Raw genomic sequence first — 24932 nt, 5'->3', positions numbered from 1 at the left:
TGTTGGTGTGTTATAAAATAACTGACTTATCATCGGTGTGCTGACAGGTAATGTGTAATTAAATCACTGTTGTAATATTAATAATGAGTGAGTCTGCACAAAGGAATTTCATACAGCTAAACTAACTCAACAACTAGAGGCAATTAAGAAATATATCCACATTCGTGATTCTGTCAAATGGCAGATACAACAGCATCAGGAAGCTCAAGTGGCATTTACAGAAGGTAAAGAGCCGCTATACTTGTTATCTTTTTAGGGATGTGCTTGGATTTTGCCCTCAAGCTGGAGCAGTCATAGGATATATAATAAATCGCCACGGTCGGAATTTATCCCCAAGCTGGGGTAATCGATGGGTAAAGTCTTATCCACAGTCAGGGATTTATTCAAGCTTCAGGTGCAAGTTTTTGTGCATCTCCATGCCCTTGCATAAAACACAGTTACACGTTTTTTTTATATAGATATTTTTCAGTTGTAGACAGGAATAATATGTATTTGCGAGTGTTTGAAATGAATGGGTTCATTATGAATTGAGTGGCACTACATTTCAAAAGCAAAATTGGATTGAAATGCAAGAACTGTAGTACGGAATTAGTGTTGGTTCTGGATCGTAGAATGGAATTGTGTGTGTGTGATTGGATTTTTAACGTAGCTTGAATAATTTTTCAGTCATATTGCTACGATGTCTGCAGTGTGGCAGTTTATAGTGATGTATAGCACTGGGGCATCATGCTGCAAACATGTAGTATGATGTTGCACCCAGTCACATTATCCTGACACCAGGCCGATCAGTCCTAACACTAACCTCTTAATGCTGAGCGTCTATCGAGGTAGCTGTTAATACCATTTTTGTAAGTCTTTGGTATGACTTGGCTGGGGTTTGAACCCATGACCTCCCGCTTCTGAGGCGGACGCTCTAACCACTAGGACACCGGAGTGGTCAGAATGGAATTGTAACAATTACAATGGAAGCAATTTGTATTATGCTTGTTGGGGCATTCCTCACTGATGGCTGTCAGTGACATCATCATGGGAATGTGTAACAGCCACATTTTATAAGAACAAGGTGTAGTTGGTGAACAATACAGACACTTTTCTGCCATTTCCACTGGCATCATCTCGTATGATGTTATTTAAAAAAACTTCCTACAACATACTCACAACATATAAAACCTATATGCAAATCTGATGAAAGCTGCTTGTGTTTCTGAAACACATATTCCATACTGGTGGCAAGAATGTCCAAATCTACATTACAAAAATGAAAACATTACCATCCACCTAGGAGTTGCAAATGTATGAAATCCTCTTGTTGGGTAGTTTTACTAACAGGCTTTACAGCAGGGCCTTCCATTAGATTTAAATGTGGCAGGTAAGTTGACAAAGTAGGGTGGGGGGTTGGGGGGACCTACCCCAATGGGGATAATTCATTTTTTTTTTAAAGTACATGTAGCATGGTGTAAAGTAAAAGTAGATGGGCTGATAAGGAATCCACTGAATTTACAGACTAAAGGTTCAGACATTTGTTTTTAAGAGAAAAATGAAAGAAGGAAACAATACAACAGATATTTTAATATGACTTTAATGTTTATTTTCTAGATTTAATTAAGATTATGAATCAGAATCAGTCTCCAACTCCACTGTAAAGTTTATCTATTACTTCTTCTGCTCAGGCACCTGCAAATTAAAACAAAATTGTAATGCTTAAATAAAGTCATATCTTCTCAGCACTAGTTACATATGCAGAAGTCATGTTAATCAGCATCATAAAAATGTATGAAATTTTCTTCACTGCACTTGTGCTTCCCTTACTATCGTTAAGCCATGATACAAGATAACTTTGCACTTACTTATCATTTCTGGCAAGTGGATGGTGCAATCACTTTGCACAAAGATGAATTTATTTCATCCAAATATTTCATGTGAATAAAAATTCCAAATGGAGGCACTTGTCCGATCAGACAAGATATATGCATATTGTAGTTAGCTGGACTCTAGCTTTGATAGTCCTGGGCAATAGGATAAGCTGATTTTGTTATCAGTTTAGAAATGCATCCGCTTTGCAAATACTATGCTTTAAAAGACAAAACTGAATCCAATATTGATGAAATAAGAGTCATTTGGATTACCTTGTTTTTTATCATTCTGCGTTGGTTGGGTGCATATTTGAGGGTCTCTGATATGGTCTCTTCCATTCCATTTGCCTTTGCTTTGCCATTAGTTTTCAAGCAGGCTTCTGCAAGAGTAATACAATGTTTTAAAAAAGTTTCACAACAAAGGATGCATTGCATTTTTCTAAATGCCAGCAATAATCAATGGAATATTTTTAAAACATGTACTTTGAAATGTGGTCTCAAGTTACTTTATCAATTCATTTAAAAATCTCTGGCAAGTCACATGAAAAACACAATTTAAATCAAGCCATACTTACTTATCAAAACCTAACATATCACAAGCTCTTGAAATGCTTTTTTCCCTTTACGTCCCTTTGGACTATACTCTGGCCAGTCTTTTTGTTTTAAGCTTTTTCATCATCCTGCAGACACTATCCCCAATTGTAAACCTGCCAAGGGAGCTCAAGTAGCATATCTGAAAATAATAATAATAATAATATTACTATTTTTTGATTTTGATATTATTATTAGTAGTAGTATTTCATGATCGATGTGACAAAATATGCTTGTATATAGTTATTTTTTGCCATGGTTTTGCAAGCAAATTTAATTTCTCTAACTTGAACAAAATTTGATAACATTAACTATGCAACACAATGTACTAATAGCAATTATAAACCAAATTAACCACCGTGAATCTATTAACTTCATAAATGACATTCACTCAAGGATTGAATTAAAGTAGCCACATAATATGTAATAGTGTATATGTAGTAAAATACCTGTTACATGTTCATCTCTAAACATGTTTTGGCCTACATCCGTAAGACAAAACAGCCGACCACTACATGTTCACCCCACCCCCAAAAATAATTATACAGGCACTGCAGAACTTGCATAATACATATTGAGGTTCACAACAGCAAATAAAGGTTATAACAGTTTTTTTAAATAGAAAATAAAGCCCCAATTTACCATCTTCTTGGAGAGTTTGGGATTCTCCTCCAACCTCTGGCAAAGGCCCTCTAGTTCCTCCACTGAATCACATGGCATTGCAAGAATTTCTTCTCTATATTCTGTGTCTGGGCCTTGTGTATGAACTTGGAGGGCCAGCTGCTCCAACAAATTCTCAATATTTGTGTCCAGTTTCATAAGTACATTGAACTGGAAATCTGTAACAGATTTGTGATGAAATTAGTTTTGAAAGATCAAGATCATTATTATAAACTCCTTAAAAAGATCTGTACAGTGAACATGGGTTTAACAATGAAATATATTTATGGAATGAAATACATGGTTTTTGTACAGTTTATATAAAACTTTTCCCATAATCCTTTATTTTTTTATTCCCTGGATATGTTGTTTCACTGCTGGTGTCTGTAAAGTCTGCATTCAATGTAGATGGTTTAGGCGTCTGACTTACACAAGACAATGGTATACATCAGAAAGAAAAATAAAAAAAACCAATGGAATGATGAACAGTCGACACATCAATGAAAAACAATTCATTGTTTATTTGCACAAATAAGTCTTGAACAGTATGTTTTATGACCTATAATTTAATTAATTAACATCTCACAATGTTCTGAAATAACAGTATCTAAGCTACAAGAGCTTGTGCTTTCATGTCATAATCTTCCATTTTGCAAACAAATTTTGATGTTGAATCAATGTATATGACCTTAGCATTGAACACTAACATTCAAAATGTCTACAAGATGACAAGACTATTATCAACTGAAGTGACAACAAACCAATGAGTTTTACGTGCATTGAACATAAGCATTTTTAAATGCTACAAAATGTGTTTTTAGTGTATGGCCACAAATTACCCAACATTTTGTCAAACATAAAACAGTTCTACTACCTTAGATGAGAATTAAATTCATAAATACAGTGTATAATTGACCTACTCGTATTTAGAGAGCTGTAAATGAAATAAGAGATTATATAAAAGTCAACACCTGTAGTATTTGTTTCATTATTCTATAATGTACATTTTTTTTCCATCCTCAATACTTACTACTTGCAGAGGAACTGGCAGAGAGAAATCTTTATATTCTCCACTCCAGAGTGGATGGGGATGGTGATGGTGTTGTCCTTCTGGATGCAGCTAAGAGTATAAAGATTATCACTACTCCTTAATTGCAGTAAAAAAGAAACAAAGAAATCAGACTGGATTTTTTGGCATGTAAACAAAATGCATACTGGTTGCAATGACCACTGTATATAAAGCAGTGATACAATATATCACAAAATGCATTCTTTTTTAACAAAACATCTAATCTCATATATACAGCATCATGAGTAAGTAAGTACTCTTAAACACATCTTATTAAACAGACAGAAAAATGATGAAATTTATACATACTTTTGATAAAGAATTTCCAATTGTGGCATGGTATAAAAGCAATTGATAAAAAATAAAAAGAGACCAGACAAACTAAATAGAACATACCAGGAGGATAAGAGGAAATCTTTGAGTCTGCAAAATACTCTCCATTTCAGGAGGTTTTGGATGAGATGGCTGACCAGAAAGGTTTCCACTTGAGATTTTCATCTTTTTTCAGTTCTTCATTTTCATCTGAAATGTCAATGAGAACTTGTAAATACTGTATGAGTCCTTGAATACACTGACTCCTTGTGACATACAGGGTTTGCAGAACAATCGCTAGCAATATTCACCACTTTTAAATCCAGCTGGTGAATTTTCACCATGAAATGCATCCGAATGCAGTGAATAATCCTGGATTAAAGACAAAATAGTGTACAGAAATGTGCAATAAATTAGTCAAGCTCCAGATAAAAGAAAGATATGATTTATCTCTGATTCATAATGACTTTTCTTGTGCTACACATTTTACCAATGCAAATTACATTGAATTTTGTAAATTAAATGGTACAATTAAGATATGTATGTCAAAAGATTACTAATCTTCAGCTTTCCAATTAATGCTAAACACAAGTATCAAGTCATGTATTTAGTCTCTCACCACCAATAAATGCATTTTTAAGTAATCATCCTAGAGTGCACCAAAGTCATGTGAACTTGATCCAATTCCAACATTACTGCTGCTTGAGTGCTTAGATCCAGTATTGCCTTCACTAACTGATGTTATTAATACCTCTCTCTCATCAGCATAATTTCCATCATTTTTCAAAACTCCCATTGTAAAACCTCTGCTGAAGAAACTAACACTACACCATAAGGATTTAAAGAACTACTGCCCGGTTTCTAATCTCCAATTCATATAAAAAATCTTACAAAAGGTTGTTCAATCCCAGCTTGCATCTTGTCTGAATTCAAACAGTCTTTTTAGCAATGTACAATCTGCATATCGCCCTTGCCACAGGACACAAATTGTGTCTGCAAATAGATTACACTCCAGCCCAGTTGATCTATGTTGTGGTGTTGCACAGGGGTCTGTTCTTGGACCTGTTCTCTACACTCTATACACTCAGCTGCTCTCAAGTGTCATAGATCATCATCCAGTGTCCCACCAATTGTACACTGATGACACCCAAATATACAAATCTAGCCACCCAACTGAAGTTGATGCTACCATCCAAGGTGTAGAGATGTGCATTTCTGATGTGAAATCATGGATGACTTGTAACAAGCTGCAGATGAATGATGATAAAACTGAGGCCATTCTGATTACAACACAAAGACTTTCTCATTCACATCCTTTACCTCACACAATAAATATCAGCAACACCAACATTAAATTCACACAATCAGTACAAAACCTAGGTGTTACTCTGGACAGTACTCTCACATTGCACCAACATGTCATGAACATATGCAAGGCTGCATATCTTGAGCTGAGATGCATCAGCTCCATTCTCAGATATCTTTCAGCTGATGCCACTAAAACACTTGTGTGTTCATTACTACTTTCAAGACTGGACTATGGTAACTCAATTCTGTCTGGTTCATCTTAATATCTACTGCAGAGACTTCAAAAAGTTCAAAACATAGCTGCTTGGATCATACTTAGAGTACCACAATCAGAGCACACCTCCCCGCTGCTCTGTACCCAACACTGGCTATCCATTCGATCCAGAATCAAACACAACATTAGTTCTCTGTGCTACGTTTCACTGACAGACTCTAGTCCAACATACCTATCCGACCTCACCTATGTGTACACACAAGCAAGATACTTACACTCCTCTTCCGACAATCATATACTCATTATTCTCACTATGAAAACAGAGTCACATGGTCAGCATTCTTTTGCATACCAGGGCCCAGCAACATGGAATGAATTGCCCACTGAACTTAGACACAAAGACGCAGTGATCCCATTCAAGAGTGCTCTCAAAACTACTTATTCTGACTGCAAAAACAAACTTAATGACTTAATAATGTTAACTACCTTAAATATTCTCAGCATGTTTTTTATGTTTTCTAATTTCATGGTGTTTGTTTTTGTAATCATATCATTGTGTATGTTTTTATGTTGTCTAATGTTGCAAAGCGCTTAGAGCTTCTAAAGATTAGGCGCTATACAAAGTCCTCATTATTATTATTATTATATTTAGCTTGGATGAATATTTTTTAAATCAGTGGCCATAACTAAAACAATGGGATTTTGTTTTATGATCATAAAAGTATGTTGGACACCATCCATGATGTACAATGCTGTCTGACATTTCTATGCACCTAAGGTTTCCATCTCAAATATTAAAGCAAAATGCATACCAAATTTGACAGATTGACGAAAATAAAAAAAAGCAATGCTTACCATTTGAAAAGAGGCAATTGTCACTAGAATATTCTATTCAAAATGATATTAATTTTGGACACAGGGGATACCACCCCCATGTTTTCCTGACTCGTGATATGTCGGCCTATTCTGTGCACAGCTTTAAAAGATGTAATGTTTATCCATCGAGCTATAGAAATGAAATACATTTACTGTAGACTGTTTCTGTCAGCAGTTAAGTTGAGTAATTAGGTCAGGTTTATAGCTAGTTTACAAAATTCAATGTAGAATGCCAATAAATGACAAGATATATTTTTGCAAACTAAAGTGATCTTGAAAAAAGATTAGTAAAGTTTAACATTTTATAAAAAATAAGCTATTATGTGGAAAAGAAACAACAATGAAATAGGATGCAATGTGTTTACGTCTAGTTTTGGAAGGTACCGTCTCTAAGGTACCGTCATAATTGTACCGTAGTTTAATGGGTGGAAAGGCCATTGGAAGGTAAGGGCAGTGCGGAGACCATCGAGTATGTTCCAGAATAGCTGAATCTTTGTAGATACATTGATCCATTCGTAACTTCAGTCCGCAAGCGAAACACTGTACTTCGTATCCCAATCCTGACTCAGGTCCGAAGTAGACAAATCCTGTTCTAGCTAAAACATACGAAGAAGGTAATCCTTCCCTATCCGTAGGCCATTTTTGAAACATGTCCAATCGACGGGCACAATCACAATAGTCAGGTAAGAAGACTGGAAAATGGTAGGGTTTGAACTTGGAGTTCTCGCTGGATTTCTCACTCGATTCTTGCTGTGGCGAAGTCATCCTTCTGGTGGGTGGCTATCCTCTTACAACCAATGTTTTATACCGACATGTCCATACGGCAAAGTAAAGTGGGTGGGAAGCCGCACTCGCTTCTCGATTTGATAGACTTTTTCCAAGGGTCGACTGACGATGTGGTGTGTGGATAAACGTACAATCTTGTTGGGTTGATAGGTGGTCACTTTCTCTAGACTGCAAGGCTTCTTTCAATACGCCAAAGTTGACCACTCGACTGGTACGATAATTCAGAGTAAGTCCTTTCACTTTACACTTCGTGTGCACTTCTTGTTTGTCCCAGTATTCGTAGCCGTAATTTTTGGGACCACCATTGACGAAACTTAGAATCTTGTCATCGGGGTGCTCGTCTGTCCAGGCTCCTAAACGGTCTCCTTCGATGTCAGGGTGCTGTTGACTCGAGTGATCGATATAAATGCAACTGTCCACGTCAAAGTACAAGACACGTTCCCCTAACAGTTCTAAAGCTTCGTACAATTTTAAGCGAGCATGAGCTGTCATGTAAGCTGCAATGATGACATTTCCAAAGGGGTCATCTTCTACAAAGTTCAGATCTTCTTCGTATTTCACCAAGATCAAATCCTCACGAACGACGTCCACGTGATTCATGAATTTGGCTTTGTCGTGAATCATCTGAAAGTAGCGGGAAGGTTCGGTCAAATACTCCGTCTTGGGTAAACACGGTCATTGTGCCATTTTACCCCACAAGCAATTTAACATCACTTTGGCAAACGATCGCCTGCCTTCGTTTTTCTCAATGTGATCTAAAGTAATGCCTTCTTGTGCCCAGAATTTCTCTCTGAATGTCTTTTGGTCTTTGGGAGTGTGACACCAGGACAGATAGCCGCTGGCTTCTTGCTTCAGTTTCAAAAAGGCATCCACGTAGTCTGCGAAAATGCCTTTCTGCATGGGGTCACCCTTGTGGAATTATTGTGTCTTGGGAAAGTGGCAAATTTCGTACACTTCTAACAGTTGGTATCCCATGTTCAGAGCTGTGAACAATTCTACGCTGACCCATGTCCCCGTCAAGGCCCGTTCTCCCTGGGTGTGATGACAAGGTTGATCTTGGTTGCACGTTTCAGCACAAGTACGGCACAAAGGAAACATAAGTTTGCCTTGGCAATGGCGAGGTAAGACGGGATGGTATAGGTTCGTGGGAGGCAAAATTTGCACTTGATCAAGCCTTCGTAGTGTCGAATGTTTTTTAGGTCGATGTGTTCGGTGAACAATTGTGAGTGCCCTGCAGGAAAGCAACAATATTTGCACACGTAGGGATACAGTGAACACACGTCCAAGTATTTGATTTCTTCTCCTTTCTCTTCATCAGCTTGGTACAGCAAACAGGTGGCATTGGTCCTTCCTCCGTACAAACTATCCCTCGGGTTCAGGGGGTCCATGAACTGGTAACTTTCCATGAGGCGTTTAAACTTGGGATCGGTGTTCAAACGGTGATCGTATTTGTGTTCCCACATTTCCACCACTTGGTATCCTTCCTGTTCTAACTTTAGGCGTTGCTGACAAATGGCCTGGTACAAGTCTTCCATGGTTCGTTGTAAGAACTGATTTTTAGTGTCGCGGTCAGGGTAACAGACGGGACATCCGTGAAATAAGCAACCGTTAAACTCGTACATGATCTTGGGGTTTTCTAAGTCCCAGCCATCGACCGAATGCATTCCAATGATCTTTTCGCCCTGTCCATTGCGGGCATGCTGAATCCATTTGTCTTCCTTGTCGCACAAGTAATGCAACCAGCATGGGGCTTTGACCGAGTATTGACGTTTGACACAGTTGGTCGTTTGAGGACTGATGACAGCCACAGTGTTTTCAAGCATGAATCGTTGTCGGTAGACTAAGGAACACGCTTTGGCAATGGTGCAAGCTTCTTTCAAAGGATCAACCCCTCCGTGTTCCATGAACAGTTCTCGAAATTTTCCACAGCATCGCCGTAAAATGTCCACGTCGGAATGACGATACTTTAGCATTTCTTCCTGAAAGTCGAAAGGGTCGGAGGCGTGAGCCTGGTACCAAGCGTAGAAAGTTTCTCATTCGGTACGCATGTTGTCAGGGTCGTAATAGTGAGCCTGAGGCAAATGGGGTAGAACGGCGTGTTGATTGGCTTCTGTATTGAAAAAGTGTGGAAAGTACCCTTTAGCCATTTCTGTCATTCCAAACATTTTAGGCATTCGACTCAAAGGCATGGCTAAGTAGCTCATCGAATCTTTAAACTGCACTTGTCCCACTTGCAAGAAAATGATTTTGGCTCCGTTCAAAGTGACTTTAGGACGCTCGGTGCCACGTTCCGTATAGCATCTCAAAAGAAACTGTCCATCGTATCCGGAGAAATTATGAGCCATCACCGTGGCATGGTGATGACATTCTCCATAATAATGTTCGATGTCCTCTTGGCTCCACGTCTTGTCGATGGGGTCTAAGACCCATTGTGTGAAATCGGCTAGTGTGTTCGGTCCTTGAAAGATTTTTTCACGCCCTCCAGGAATCTTACTGCAGTGAGGGCAATAACTCAAGATAGGTTCTTGAATCACTTCTCGCACACTCGATGAGCCACGCAGAAATTAGGAATGTGAATACCGGTCTCTTGCATGCATTCGAAATCGAAAAAGATGAAATTGCCTTTCTTCTTCTTGTGACCATCCTCTTTCTCTGGTTGGGATTGGTATTTTTGCATGTAGCATTGGTGTTCCAAGTCCACGATGCAGTGACAAATGTGACATTTTTTCTTTCCTGAACATACGTGTGCCTTGGTACTGTTGATACATAGACCTTGTCCACACATTGGGCACAATCTCAGGAGTTGACAAGCACATTTCTTCTGTGAACCTTGCATCTTCAGATGTTGTTGGTAACAGGCAGGGCTGACAAATGTGTGCAGACAAGCAGGACAATGCACTGGTTCTTGCCCTTCGCTCAGACAGGGTTGAGAGGCCAAACATCCTGAGCATTTCGATCCACAATGTTTGTGTTGCTCTCGATTATTATAACCATCATAAGTCACATTTCTCACAGTAATATTTGTATCCCAGGAATCCAGTGATAGTGGTAATGGTATCGAAATGGTCATCGTGATGATAGAGGTGAATGTATTTTCCATCCTTAAAGTCTTTCCCTCGAAACAACAGAGACCCGCGCACTTCTTGAGGGTGCACTTTCAAGGTGTATTGTGGAGCTAGGGCATCTTGCAATTTTTGCATCTCAGGAATGCCACAGGATGTGTCTTTGGACAGGCATGCTTGTTGTAACGGAAGTTCTGCTTCATTTCGTTGTTTGGCTCAGTTCGATTTTCGAATGTTCTCCCAGGCTCTTTTCCATTCTACCGTGTCGTTCTTGTCGGCATAGGTTCATCCCACCATGATGGCTCAGGCTAAACACATGTGGTCTTGAAAATTGTTAATTTGGACAATACTTGTTTTGGTAATGCGAAGGTTGTTGACCAATAAGGTCTTTCTGCATTGTCCGGTCCCTTGAGGAGGAGAGACGTGGGTCATGTCCAGTGTGGCTTTTCCATCGGTGATGTCAAACTGGTCATTAGATTGTTGCACGTGTTGAATCTTGTCCATGACTTTGGAAGTGGTCAATTCTGCAGGGCTGCTAAACTCGATCCAAACAGGGGATTTCAAGCCGTCATGTTGTATGGAAAGTCTCAAGCGATCATCTTCTTTGGGTTGACATTGTCGCTTGAGTGTGGTGAGCAAAGAATCCCACATGTCGGTGATGAACCCTTCTGCTTTCTCTAACAGTACTTCAGACTTGAAATCTTTAAACTTCACTGTGTATTTGTAAGCCGTAGTTCTAAATTTTCTAGAGGGACGCTTTTCCGTCTCTCGAATGTCATAGTACTATTCAGGGTTGACTAAGGGTGGTAAACTTTGTTTAGAGGGTTTGGATTCTGGTTCACTCATGTCCTCTTCAAAATCACTGGCATGAATTTGTGCCAAGACTTCAGCCCTGGTACGAGGCGATAGATCACGTTTCTGCCTCTTACTTTCTTCTTCTTTCTTCTCAAATGAATTGGATCATTTCATCTCGATAGCAAAAAGTCAAATGACTAAAGTTTAAACACCATGAACTAATTTATAGTCATAGCAGACCAGCGTATATAAAGGGTATGTGTCTTGTCCTTTCACTATTCATTTCACTCTCAAACTGAGCACAACGATGGAAGAGACTACCAAGATCGAACGTTTCATCAGAGCTTTGCGAGGGGTCATTAGAAAATTCTCTTCAGACCAGCCGAGGGACTACTCTCCTTCCTTTCAAGATAAAAGTCAAGATACTTGCTATATCTGTCAGAAGAAAGGGCATTGGTCTTCAGAGTGTCCAGACCGTCAAAAAAGAAAAAAAAGGGGTTAGAAGAGACAAAAGTCAAGATACCTGTTATTATTGTCAAGAAAAAGGACATTGGTCACCAGACTGCCCAAAAAAGAAACAAGAGGAGTAAGAAGAAGAGAGGGATTCTTCAGAGGAAGAGGAAGAAGAAGAGGAAGAAAACAGACAGGTGAAGAAAAAGAAACAGAAGAAGAAAAGAAGGGAAGAAAGTGAGGAGGAAGAGGAGGAAAAGACTATGACGGTGAAGAAATAAAAAAAACAGAGAGTGAACAATGAGACAGAATAAGTCTATGAACTTTTTAAAGTGCTCTGTTGTGAATTGTGAATTGTAAATATTTATAAAAGAATAAATTAATTATAAAAGGTAAGTGTCTTTGGGTTTTGATTTTAAAATAAGAACCTACACTCACGCACACTCATACACAGACAGGTACTATTGGGTAAAATGAGTTTTTTTAGTTATTGGCAATTGAAAGTCTATCTCTTTTCGAGAGACGTGGATGGCCCTGAAAAGGGTCTTTTTTGGTGTAAGGGGTGAGTTTAAACAATCAACTTTAACTGTCTTAAGCCTTTGCCATGGCCAAGGCCTAATTCTGGACTGCGTACTGTTGATGATGATTTCGTTGAAATCACTAAGGGTGGTGCGGTAGGCGTAGTCACAGGGTTGGAGTGTTTAGCTTGGGAAGGTCGTATTCTCTTCAGCCGTAATAAAGAAGTCTGATACATTTGTTTCAGACTTCTTAACTCCGCTAAAATGTCTAACAGTACCGTGACCGTTTGATTTTGACACCCTTGTTTCTTTGCTGCTGCTTCTTCTTCTTGTTGTTTTTTTCTTACCTCTTCTTCTTGCTGCTGTTGCTGTAGGAGAAAAGCTTGTTCCGCTTCCTTTTGCTGTTGTATAAATTTCTCCAATTCTTCTTTCTGTCTCTGTCTAAAATTTTCCATGTGCGGTAATGAAGGAGAAGGTGACGAAGGTTCAGGAACAAATTCTTGCAAGGTAAAAAAATCCACAAAATCCCAATTCACCTCTTCTGAAAGTAAGTCTGGGTTCCCTTGGGTAGTCTCCACCATCAGTGCACCCCAATTGATCGTTTTCTGAGTTTCCGTCATGTTGAAAAACTGTCGCTTAGATTGACTGCGCACAGGCGCTAGCGAATCTATATAGACTATGTGACGTCACAGACTGCTCTCTTCGGATTGGACGTGAGCTGACTGAATTTTGTAACGCGTGTTTGGATTGGTCAACAAACTCAATCCGTTTCAATCCTTCCTCTCCCTATAAATAAGTACAGTTCACTGCATTCCTTCACCTGTTACTCAGCACCCCAACATGTGGACCGACGTACAATCTTCAACGCTTGTGTCTTCAATGATGTTCCGGACGGACATACCAATGTATGTCCGATCCAACTGGACAGTTATCCACAGGACAGACACCAGCCTGTGGATGCAAAGAATCTTATGTGGAGCATCAAGGATGCCTCAAAAGAGTCTTAATCTATGGTCCTGCAGTCAGGCGCAGCCTAAGGTCAAGAAGAAGATGTCACAGATGCCCTTTATGTTAAGGGTATATTAACATAAAACCAAAGGCCCTTTTCAGGGCCATTCCTATCTCTCGAAAAGATCTTGACTTTCAATTGCCTACAACTTTTTTTATTTTTTTGTTTAAAAAAATAATAAAAAAATAGAGACCCCTCCCTGTTTCAATTTTCGCCTGTTCCATTTTCATAGACCCATCAGGTCGGGACCTTATTAAAATAGGGTCCCGACCCTGTTCCATTTCCCCTAGTCCCAAGACAGTCCCACGATTTATTCCCCATGTTCAATTTCCCTTGTCCCTAGAGTGAATAGTTTTTTTTCTTTCTCCCATGTTAAATTCCCCTTGTCCCTAGAATGGATAGTTTTTTTTCTCCCATGTTAAATTACATAGTCCCCAGAGTGGATATACCCTTTTTAACATGGAAGTTCCCTAGTCCCTAGACCGTCCCTATTCACTACTACCATTGTCATTACCAGCCTGAAACCCAATTTAATGCCATTTGTATAAATTCATTTCAAATAAATAATTGAAGTGTAAAGTCAAGCAAGTATTCTGTTTGCAGATTTTACATTTTAGATATTGTAGTAAAGTCATATTTTCTCTTGTTTAGTAAACTTTATTGCAACTGGTTCCAAAATAGTAAATCTTATTTAATGTTCATTCACCAGAATAGGTATTAATACAATCCCGAATTAACTGTATGGTACTAAAATATACCCTGATCTTGTGTGAGATTGTAATATACAGAACTATACCTCAAGACAACAATAATATATTGAATTTATATTATATCAAGACTGTCATGGTTATGAACTCCAACTTTATTCAGGTTTTTTCATAATAAATGATCATCTTGTGCTATGGTTGAAAAGAAATGAAAGTTCAGTTTAACTCCATTCTCTCCACATTTGTCAGTTGTTAAGAGGCATACTCATCCTCAGTGTTATAGTAAAATGTAATCTTATTTGGATCAATCTTGGTGGTGTAATATATGAATGGAGAAAGAATATTATCATCCAGATTAAAATGTTTTATTCAGACTCTACTAAAATTTTTAGTTGGATATGGGTTATGGAGCCTGATGTGTACGAACAAAGCAATGTGTACCATGACCTTTTTAATTTAACATTTTAAACTCCTGCAGAAGAAAGAGATTTTTTAGATCCATTAAACTGTATTAACAAACACATTTCTTCAGTATGATTTTCCTTTACTTAGTATTGACAAAACTCATATTTTAAAGTTGTTGTTTTTTTGTGTTTGGTTTGGCCTTTTATGGTAAACCAACACAAGTAAGTTATTTAGTGCCAAGGCACTTTAAGTATAGTGCCTTGCCCAAGGACACACCATGGTAGCTAACCCAGGTTGGTCTGATGGTAGAATTTGAACCTACCTTATTTCACAGGTCCAGAAAGCTAACCACTGAGCCACTACAGCTCCCCATCTTATAGTGGAATGCTGGTATACTTTATGATCAAGAAGGATGGGTTGGTGTATGCATGTTGCATCTGAAAAAAGTGATGGAATTTTTGTTTACATAATATTTTAGTCATACAATATGAATCATTTTCTATAGATTCAAGATGTATCAGATCAAGTTAAGAAAAATCATATATTCTGTTTCCTGGGAATGTACTAAAATTCACTGTTATAGTTTGATTTTTTGGTAGTAAGCTTACTTGGTATTTTTTTCTTTTTAACTTGAATACCTAATTTGTTAACATCCTATTCTAAATCTTCATAGTTCTGTCTATTAAGTGACAACTGTTGATACATGTAGGGAAGTTTCTGTTTATATCTTTTGATTTTTGTGATTCTGGAAGTTGCAGTATTTGTTGTTGTATTATTAACCATTTCAGTAATTTAATGAATGCAGAGTATACTGCTCTATAAATGAAATTTAAGGGAAAATAATGTAAAAGTATGTTTCACTGCAAATATAAATTGTTTAAAATAATATATCATTTATCATATGACTATTCAATTGTGGTAACTAGTATTCCATCCAATATCTATATATTAAAATATGTCTTTTCACACAGCTGGTGATCATTTAGATACAAGTCCAATTGAACATAATCAAATTATCAATGCAGGTGTTTTTATTAGTAGTAGTATTGCAAGTATAAGTGTTAGTATTAAGATTTCATATACAGGTATGATAAGTGTATCATAATGTTTAAATGATGCTCCTTGTTACAACATAAAATATGTTCATTGAAACAAATGGTTCACTGGTAAATTGGCAGCAAAGGTCTTCACTGAATTATGTTGCATAAACTATTTTACAATAAAACATATATGATGCATCTCAATTATGATGAATGTGAGGAGGAGGATTAATAATAATGCAATTTAAGTTATCTTCATAACATAAGTTCTAGCAGATGTGTAATTTTTATGTGGTTCATCATCAGTTTGAAACTGGTCTATGATTTCTGGATCTGGACATATCTGGTCCCCTGCTGTTGTGCTGCTATGGTCTTTACAGTTCATTAGGATATCAGTTACACTTGGTTTACATTTAGAACCCCATGGGATAGAATGCCCAGTTTGAAACTGAGAGAATGGTTAATTATCCATAATATAACTCCTGCAGTTATTATTAGGTTTGATATCAAGGTCTTTCTTTAAAAGCTTTTCAACTCAGGTTCTGTTCTACCATACAGATAAATAAAGTCAAATTCAAGGCTTTCAGATTTGTCCAGTTTGTTTCATGTGTTGCGGCAGACAGACTGTATATTGCCACTGTACCATATAAATATCAGTGCTTAGTCTGCTCTCAGTTGCTGTGGTTTGATTAGTTACAAGTGTCATCACATGTGACTAATTATTGACCAATGTAATGAAACTTGTATAATTAGAAGGCTGGACATAGTACACAATTAATTTTACTATATGTTCTCTACATTTGTTTCTCAGTACTGACCTTTCCACTGTGTGACAATCAATGCAAATCATATGTTAATCTAAAATACCTTCAAAGATGACTTCATGGTGAAGTTCTTGTCAAAGGTTGACGTGCTCTTTTTTTAGATCATTGACTGTCAACATAACAGCATGTAACCAGAACACGTATTTCACTTCCGGATCATCACCAAGGCCTTATTACTCACTGTGCACTGTCGCCAAAATACATACAGACAACAACACCCTGAGCTCATATTATCAAGAATAAACAGTTACCTTTAAATCCCTACCAAAAATGCATAAATAAAACTCTTCTATCACCACCAAAATGAGAGAGGAAAAAATGTTCTAAAAATAGACTAGAACTACATTCGTGGGTACTGAACTGGAAGTATTAATTGTGATGTAATTCCTGACAGGCTCCATGTTTTACGCCAATTTTAGTCAAACTTTTATATTTGCATGCTATACCTATTTCAACTTTATACATGAAGTCTTTTTGAATTTCCTTGCAAGGAAAACATGTGACACCTGTCAGAAAGTATGTAGTGCTGGTGTTCCACAGGGTGCAAGTTCTGGTCCAAGTGCTCTTGAGAAACCAAAACTAAATTTGCTATATCTTCCTTAATTATAGGAATTTTTCAATGCAGTAAAAACCTAATTGTGATACAAGATAAGCCCTGTCTGAAAATATGTTTGAAAGTTACAAATGTTGATAAATTCAGTTTTAATGGCAAATTAAATAAACATTTAAATTTTAAAAACTAAATTTTATTGAAAACTTAAATTTTCATACAAGTTTTAAAACACAGTTTGACAAATTTTAGACAGAAAAGTTGACTAATGAATGATATTTAAAACAAATGGTAGTTTGGGTCTGTATAACTGATAACATTTTCCCCAGGGGTAGTGAAGCATCATAGCTCATAGTGATTTTGGCAGCAAACCGCAATATGCCTGTCCAGATGCATATAGGTGTACACACTAAAGAAACACTGACAGGTGCTATGTTCCACATTTATTGTGTCAGGTACTTAGGCAGTTGTTTCCATAACTAATAGCACATTCAGATTTAAAGTTCTAATGGGACCACTACCATGTTTTATAGCAAAAATGCATTCCATTTCAATGTCGATAACAACAAAACGTGGCAATGGGATAGGAAAATAGTTTCTAGGGAGGTTCTACTTTACTGAAAAATGGTGCTGATCTCTCTCATGAAAACCTAAGCCATGTCTTTGAGGTGCCATATATCAGTGTGGTGATATGAACTAATCTTGGTCACTTATGGCAGTACACTGCACATGCCCTTATGAAACCATGCTATTACCACCAGACTACTCAGGAGAGCTTCCAAGCTGATCCAACTCTAACACTTTGTTCCAGATACCAGGCTAGACCTGAAAAGATACAATATGTTTCACTTAATTCTAGAAAACAGTAAGATCTATGTAAATGAAGTTAAAATGTGTTAGATATGGTGATTTCAAATTAACATTAAGGTTGCAAGCATGGGGGAAAATATTAAACTTGACAGAGTGACACTCAGAAATGTGAAGCAATGGCCATGTATTAAAGTGTTAAATTCATCCTAAAAGTATATGAGGTTTCTAGAAGCACATTTAGCCATTTACAAGTTAAATAACTAATCAGGTAGACTATGTATCATAAAGTTTAAGGCATTGTTGGGGTGGTGAGGTTTGATCATTGGTGTAAACATTATTACATACCAGTATACAGGAAAGTCAAGTGACAATGTAGTAAATTAGAATGTGTTACTATAAGCATTCTTATTCATGAGGGAAATAACAATTTTGGATATTGCAAGTGAATACAGCCAAATGTGGTCATACAAATCAACTATAAGCACCAATAAATCCTATATCATCAGCTAAATGTGAAATTCTCATCCCCAAAACTTGTAAACAAGGATGGAAATTTGCATATGTGGGACATATACAATGTACTTGTTAAGATCAAATGTGCAAACATAATTCAAATGATCTATTTGAACATTTATATGGTATTTTAAGAGTGTTGGTTACCAATTATTAAGCTCATTGATTGAGTGGAATCAGATATCAGCTGATGTTTCAATACCGCACTCTGTCAAAGTACTAAATTGAAATATGTTACCATACATAGGCATATTCATGATGAAAATAACATTTTGGGATATTTTCAGTGTACATAGCCATAAATGTGCTTTACAGGTTCACTATAGGTACAATGTCAGCCTATATGATGTACTGAATGTGAACTTTTGATCCCAAACATTCTAAAATGGATGGATATTTGTACATGTGGGATATGTAACCATGTACAAAGTTAAATTCAAATAATTTGTTTGAATGCTTCTTATGTAATCTTTAGAGTGTCAGTTAACAAATAGTATTAGTAATTAATAATGCATAAAGCAAGATGGATCATTAGAATTCCCATAACATCATATAGGCCACAATGCCGCACTACACCAATAATATCTTAACCTAACTGAACAATGAAATGGAATGCATTTTGTATTCAACTTACATCATTTTGCTTTTTTCTTACATTCAAGGGTAAATATACCTGGGGGAAGCATATTTTATCCCTTTGACCAGTATTTCATTCTCAGACAGCTTAAAATGATTTAGTAGAGAACTTGAGTAGGTTCTAGTATAAAGTTTTCATCGCTGTCCTCTCACTAAATACCTTATAACTATGTTTATAAAGAATTACTGAAGGCTATACAAGCAGATGTTTGTTACTCAGGAAGTGACCCCATCATAAACACATAAATTAACTGATTGGACCCCTAATAAATAGTCTGAATGGCCAATACAAATTATAATTTTGTCTTCATGTATTTTTAATGAAGGTCTCATTTTGACTACAAAGATATTTTCTCTGACAAAATGTGACAAAAATCCAACATTGGAGCTTTTATATGGTGTAGGAATACATACATGCTGACAACATTTAATATGATTCCCAAAAATATTATATATGTGCATTTTAGGGGTTTTTTAATTATTTTTTTTAATTTTTTTTAAATTTTATTAAAATTTTTAAAATAAAAATTAATTTTTTACTTTTAATTTCATTTTTATATTTTAAAAGTCAATATACATGACATATTAAAATTTCATGTGTCTATCATTAATAATAAAGATTTTATACCAATTTAAACTTTGCTCCAATACTGCCCTGACAGGACATAGTACACAATTAATTTTACTATATGTTCTCTACATTTGTTTCTCAGTACTGACCTTTCCACTGTGTGACAATCAATGCAAATCATATGTTAATCTAAAATACCTTCAAAGATGACTTCACGGTGAAGTTCTTGTCAAAGGTTGACGTGCTCTTTTTTTAGATCATTGACTGTCAACATAACAGCATGTAACCAGAACACGTATTTCACTTCCGGATCATCACCAAGGCCTTATTACTCACTGTGCACTGTCGCCAAAATACATACAGACAACAACACCCTGAGCTCATATTATCAAGAATAAACAGTTACCTTTAAATCCCTACCAAAAATGCATAAATAAAACTCTTCTATCACCACCAAAATGAGAGAGGACAAAATGTTCTAAAAATAGACTAGAACTACATTCGTGGGTACTGAACTGGAAGTATTGATTGTGATGTAATTCCTGGCTGTATTTAAAAACTCTAAAGATCTTAAATGTGTGCTAGAGGGTAGGATTAGCAGTTATACTCCCAATTATGTTTGTGATGAGCAAAAGCAGCTGCACAAATTTGAGCTTTTAGTTTGGTTCTGGTAGGGTCAAAGGATGCAGGTACATTTTACATTCATTTTTTACTAGAAATAGCTATTTTCAATATTTTTCTGTGACAAGGCAACTAAAAGAATCAGTATGTGCCTTATGCATGAATAAAGTTCACTAGTACTATAACAAATCAGCATACTTTTCATCACCCCTCTACCATCAAGATTTTTTTATATTTACCTCTGTAGCAGACACAAATAAAAGTCGGGAGCTCATTTGCAGACTAAGTTACGCATATGATCTCCAATGCTCATCTAACTGTGACAGGCAGTCACCAACAAGCCAACCTATTTCCATGCCTAACTCAAAGTAAATCTGAACCACATTATAGATTTAGCTTATGTGTAAATTTATAAATGCTAGGCTTGTGATAATTAGGTTCATGCCTTCTACCTTAAAAATTAGAGGGATGTCAAAATACGAAACTATCCAGTGAGAACTATGATGTTAATTTTAATCCCTATGGGATTTGTGACATAAAAAACCCAAATGCTTTATGTATTAAAAGGTAACTAATGGGGGCAGGATCTGCAGTGAATCAATGGTTAGTATGCTAGACTCCTGATAAAAATGTTTGTGTTAAAATCCTGTTATCAAGTCAACCAGGTTACCTACTGCAATGTACCCTTGCCTTACTCCAATTCCCTCAGTACTCAGTAAACAACTAGTGTTGCTGTACATAACAAAACCAGTCCATATTGATTTTACATATTTTACTAAATCCTGACAAAAATAATTCTCTAAATAAAGAATGATTAATATGTGATGGTCTCGCATGTAATCAAACTCTTCCAAGCTTTTAATGATATGAACCGATTTATCAATGTTTATCAAATTTGCATGAAAAACTATTTCTTATTTGTCATCAAATATGTTCAATGTTTTGATCATATAAGCATTTCTCCTACATTAGATCAAAATAATCTTTTTGTCAGAAATAGAGCCCTTATAGTATTTGCAAGGTCAACCAATCAGATGCAGAATTTGAGTTTAATATTAACGAATATTTTTTTTACAAAACTGCTCTTTTGCTATATCTTGATGAGATAAATCTATTCACCAAGTCTGATAAAATTAATGAGAAATAGTTTTAAGAGCAGTAGCAAGAATGGCTAGTGAGATGTAGAACCACCACATTATATGCATAGATTTTGCTTATAGCCTCAGACATACAAGCAAATAATTAAACAAGTCAGATCTAAATTGGATCATAAACACTGTTGTGCAAATCATAAGAAACTCTGCCAATCAGATGCAAGGTCACTTCACTACCATACCTTTATCACACTCATAATAAGCATCATTGTGAAACTTGACTATATAAGCCCAATGGCCAAGCATGATCAAACTTGAATCAGCAGTAGTGGTTATAACCTCATGTATTTGTATGCATCTTCACTTCTTCAATCTAGATCTCATTTATATAAGCATGTATTCTAAGTTTAGTAAAAACTGCACTACATGTATAAATATTGCATGCGGTGGTAACATACTCAGACGAAAGATCACCTTATTATTATTAATGGTTAACACTCATCAAACTTCAAGGACAACTTAATGATTTTGGCCTATATTGTGGAAGTATGGCTTTTAGGCTGGTTAAAAAACTCAGCTAATCTTATACATGATCACATGTATATACTTGGATTTTGCTCATTATTAGATTTATCCAAGATGTTGATTTAAGCCCAAAACCAAGTTTTATATAAACAAATTGATCAGAACTATGGACTCCAAAGTAGCTAATTTCTTACTGTTGAAAGACAGAAGGGGATGTGAAATAAATAACACACTCTGGACCATTACATAAACCCACTTAGCCTTTTGACCAGTTGAGATAAAATATCAACAATATGTTAAATAAGATTGATAAATTATGTTTTCTCACATTACCTCTAGCCCTTTTCAACATGGATGGTATTTTTCTTCCACATGTCAGCTCTTAATTAGTGGCCCTTTCCCATCATGAATGTTGTAGGTGAAACTCTCAGAATTAGGCTTTTTAATTTATATCTGTAGAAGAAAAAAAACTATTGGTCTGCATATATCAATGTCACCATTTCTGTATTAGATTAAAATACCATATGTGTGTGTGTGTGTGTGTGTGTGTGTGTGTGTGTTAATTTTAGAATTTAAGCAAACTTGTCTCCATGTGTTTATTTTAAAACTGATGATGATAACACAAAACAGGTTCAATGGATAAAATGTTATTTCTTACTTCTTACAACTGCTCATTATATCTGAATTTACATTCAATGTTTGTTTTAATTAACATATTTGGGATAATGGGCAAATTATTTATTTTGTAGTTTATCATTATATCATTTACCAGTCTTTTATCATTCAAATATGTAAAATATTGTACCATTATACTGACTTCACATTCTATATGATATCCCAGCAATACATATTAAGCAGATAAGTGCAAATAAAAATGTTCAGAATGTAAAATTTACTCCAAGCTCAAAGAAGATCAGCAAAAGATAATATCCAACAAATTACCAAACAAAAAGCGAAGTTAACGCAGTTACCTTTATTATGATGTCTCCAACACCAACGGTACTGTACAGCTACGTCTTCTGAGTTTTACCGTCATCTTGTCTTTCAAACCAGAATTAATTTCTTGAGCTCTTACAAAATGAAGAAACTTTTAAATACTATAATTTAAGCAGCTTCTTTACATGCCATCAGATAAATTATGGCACAGTGTTATGTCTGTCAGCAAAACGCAACTTCACATTTGGACGGCGCGCTGTGTGGGCATCGCCGACACAGCAACTGACATGAATTCTCTATTAGCAGACAATGATTCGGAATAAATCCTTCGCAAATCTAACATTCTCGATTTTTCATAGTTCCACTTTTCATTGTTGCATCTGTTTGATTGTACAATTGCTAATGATGTTCAATGAATCAACTTTAATTCATCTGCCGTCTGAAATCCCGGTTCAGTTGGTATTTTCTTCCGCGCATGATGCCGTGTAAATAAAAGATACGGTCGACATTCAAAGTGGTTTAGGTTAATTTATTAGTTTTCTTTATTAAGGTCATTTGCAGAAAGTGTTTCGCTAGGGTGAGAAAAAAAAAAATATAACAAAAAGAAAACTTTCTTTTCCAACGTTAATACTGTATATATTTCAATTTGTGATTGATGCTATAAATAAAAAAAAAATGATAATAAAGCATTTTAGCCCGTGGCTTCGGCACGGCACTCGTTTTTGTGGGGTTTTTTAAAATGTTGTTAGTGTTGTTTTGGGGTTGTTTTTTGTGTGTGTACCACACTAAAAAACATACCAGGTATTAGGCCTAACGTAGGAAAAGAAATTATCCTCTATTTATTACTATTCTTACTGTCAAATGACGCAAAAGTGATCAAATTGCTATTAAGATTTTGTTTTGTATAACACTTACCGCTCGTTTTCCTCGAGATAAAGCAGCCACTTCAAAATGATTATAAAATCTGTGACAGATGAAAAACGTGGTTTAAATAATTCGTAATCGCCTGCCTTAAAATACTGTAGGAATTTGCTAATGTATTTCATGGCCCTCGTTTGAATAGATACCAACGATCATGTATATCGACCAAAATTTGTATATTCCTGCCCACAATCATGTATTTTGTATTAAACCGTATATTACACGAGCGCTCTGTGGCAAACTCGGGGGGGGGGGGGGGTGTCTCTATTATACCCAGAGGCGTAGCTATGATATTTTGCGCCCGGGGACGAACTATAAAATTGGCGCCCCAGCCCCCTCCCCGTTTAATCACATTTTTGAATATTACCCTTGTTTACTTATTATAATGTAACGTTGTAAGCCTCATTTTGGCGCCCCTGTACCTTGGCGCCCGGGGACATATGTACTCCCCTTCCCCCCCCCCCCCCCCCCCCGCTACGCCTCTGATTATACCTGCTGTATCAGTTGAGAAATATATTGAACAGATCAGGCCCCAATACTCTCGCTCTGAAAAACATTAAAATAATTATATGCAGAATATCGGTAGGTCTCCCTCTTGCCGAAAATGTCAGCACCGTATATATTTTGCAAGTAATGTAATGGGTATAATAACACACACACACACACACACTTTTTTGGGAGTGGGGTGGAGGCACCGGACAGATGCCCCCATTTCCAAAAAAAGTAAAAAGTATTTTATATTTGTGTATTTCCCCCTCAGATGTGTTCTACGTTTTATTAAAACAAAATTTTATATAAAAAATTTAGTTTTTAGAATTTTTGATGGGGTATTTATGTTTCCATAGTGTTATCTAAAGGGTTGTTCGTCCGAGTCTGGTTTCCCTCACCTTGCTGGAAGTTCCTTCCCTTGAAATGTTTTGTAACCTTTGCTATACGTCGCCTAGGTCTCAGTGTTTGCTATATGTAATGGTGTTATATTGTGTGTATGCTATATTTTCTTTATGTTTGAGACAGCAAGTATAGATCAAATATCTTTCCCAGTTGTATTTCTTCCTTTATGATGTTATATTGTATCTTTTAATTTGTTTTATGGTTTTGTAATTTTGACGATGGAATGGTGTACTATTTAGATTTTGTTTAAAAAAAATAATTTCCTATTTTATTATTCGAGTGATAATATGTGTCGTTCCTCATAATAGTCTTTAAAGATGTTGATAGGTAGGTTACGCTCGATCCAAGGTTCACGCTTCTTTATTCTCTATGTGTTTTTCCTGGG

At 36.3% G+C, this 24932-nt stretch overlaps 1 protein-coding gene and 1 long non-coding RNA gene across 5 annotated transcripts in view; both read right to left on the bottom strand.

The window, feature by feature from the left end:
* LOC149785537 (uncharacterized) overlaps positions 1–24932 on the bottom strand; it is a 236648-nt gene that overhangs the window by 54509 nt on the left and 157207 nt on the right. The gene's annotated exons all lie outside the window — the stretch shown is intronic.
* LOC149785540 (uncharacterized) lies at positions 1564–23178 on the bottom strand. 3 transcript variants are annotated; one of them, XR_016425401.1, is made up of 9 exons: positions 22771–23178; positions 22133–22252; positions 14938–15052; positions 4570–4695; positions 4135–4224; positions 3087–3283; positions 2429–2586; positions 2127–2233; positions 1564–1674 (listed from the first exon to the last, which is right to left on the bottom strand). It is a non-coding gene; the product is annotated as an uncharacterized LOC149785540 (long non-coding RNA). The 3 variants fall into 3 exon arrangements; XR_016425400.1 differs by having other exon boundaries at positions 3087–4224; XR_016425402.1 differs by lacking the exons at positions 1564–1674; positions 2127–2233; positions 2429–2586; ... (2 more) ...; positions 4570–4695; positions 14938–15052 and adding an exon at positions 17297–17854.

This window comes from Sinohyriopsis cumingii, chromosome 13 (genome assembly GCF_028554795.1).
Source record: "Sinohyriopsis cumingii isolate HCF-2022 chromosome 13, ASM2855479v2, whole genome shotgun sequence".
Lineage (NCBI taxonomy): Eukaryota > Metazoa > Mollusca > Bivalvia > Unionida > Unionidae > Sinohyriopsis > Sinohyriopsis cumingii.
This window is presented reverse-complemented; position numbering and strand designations above follow the sequence as displayed.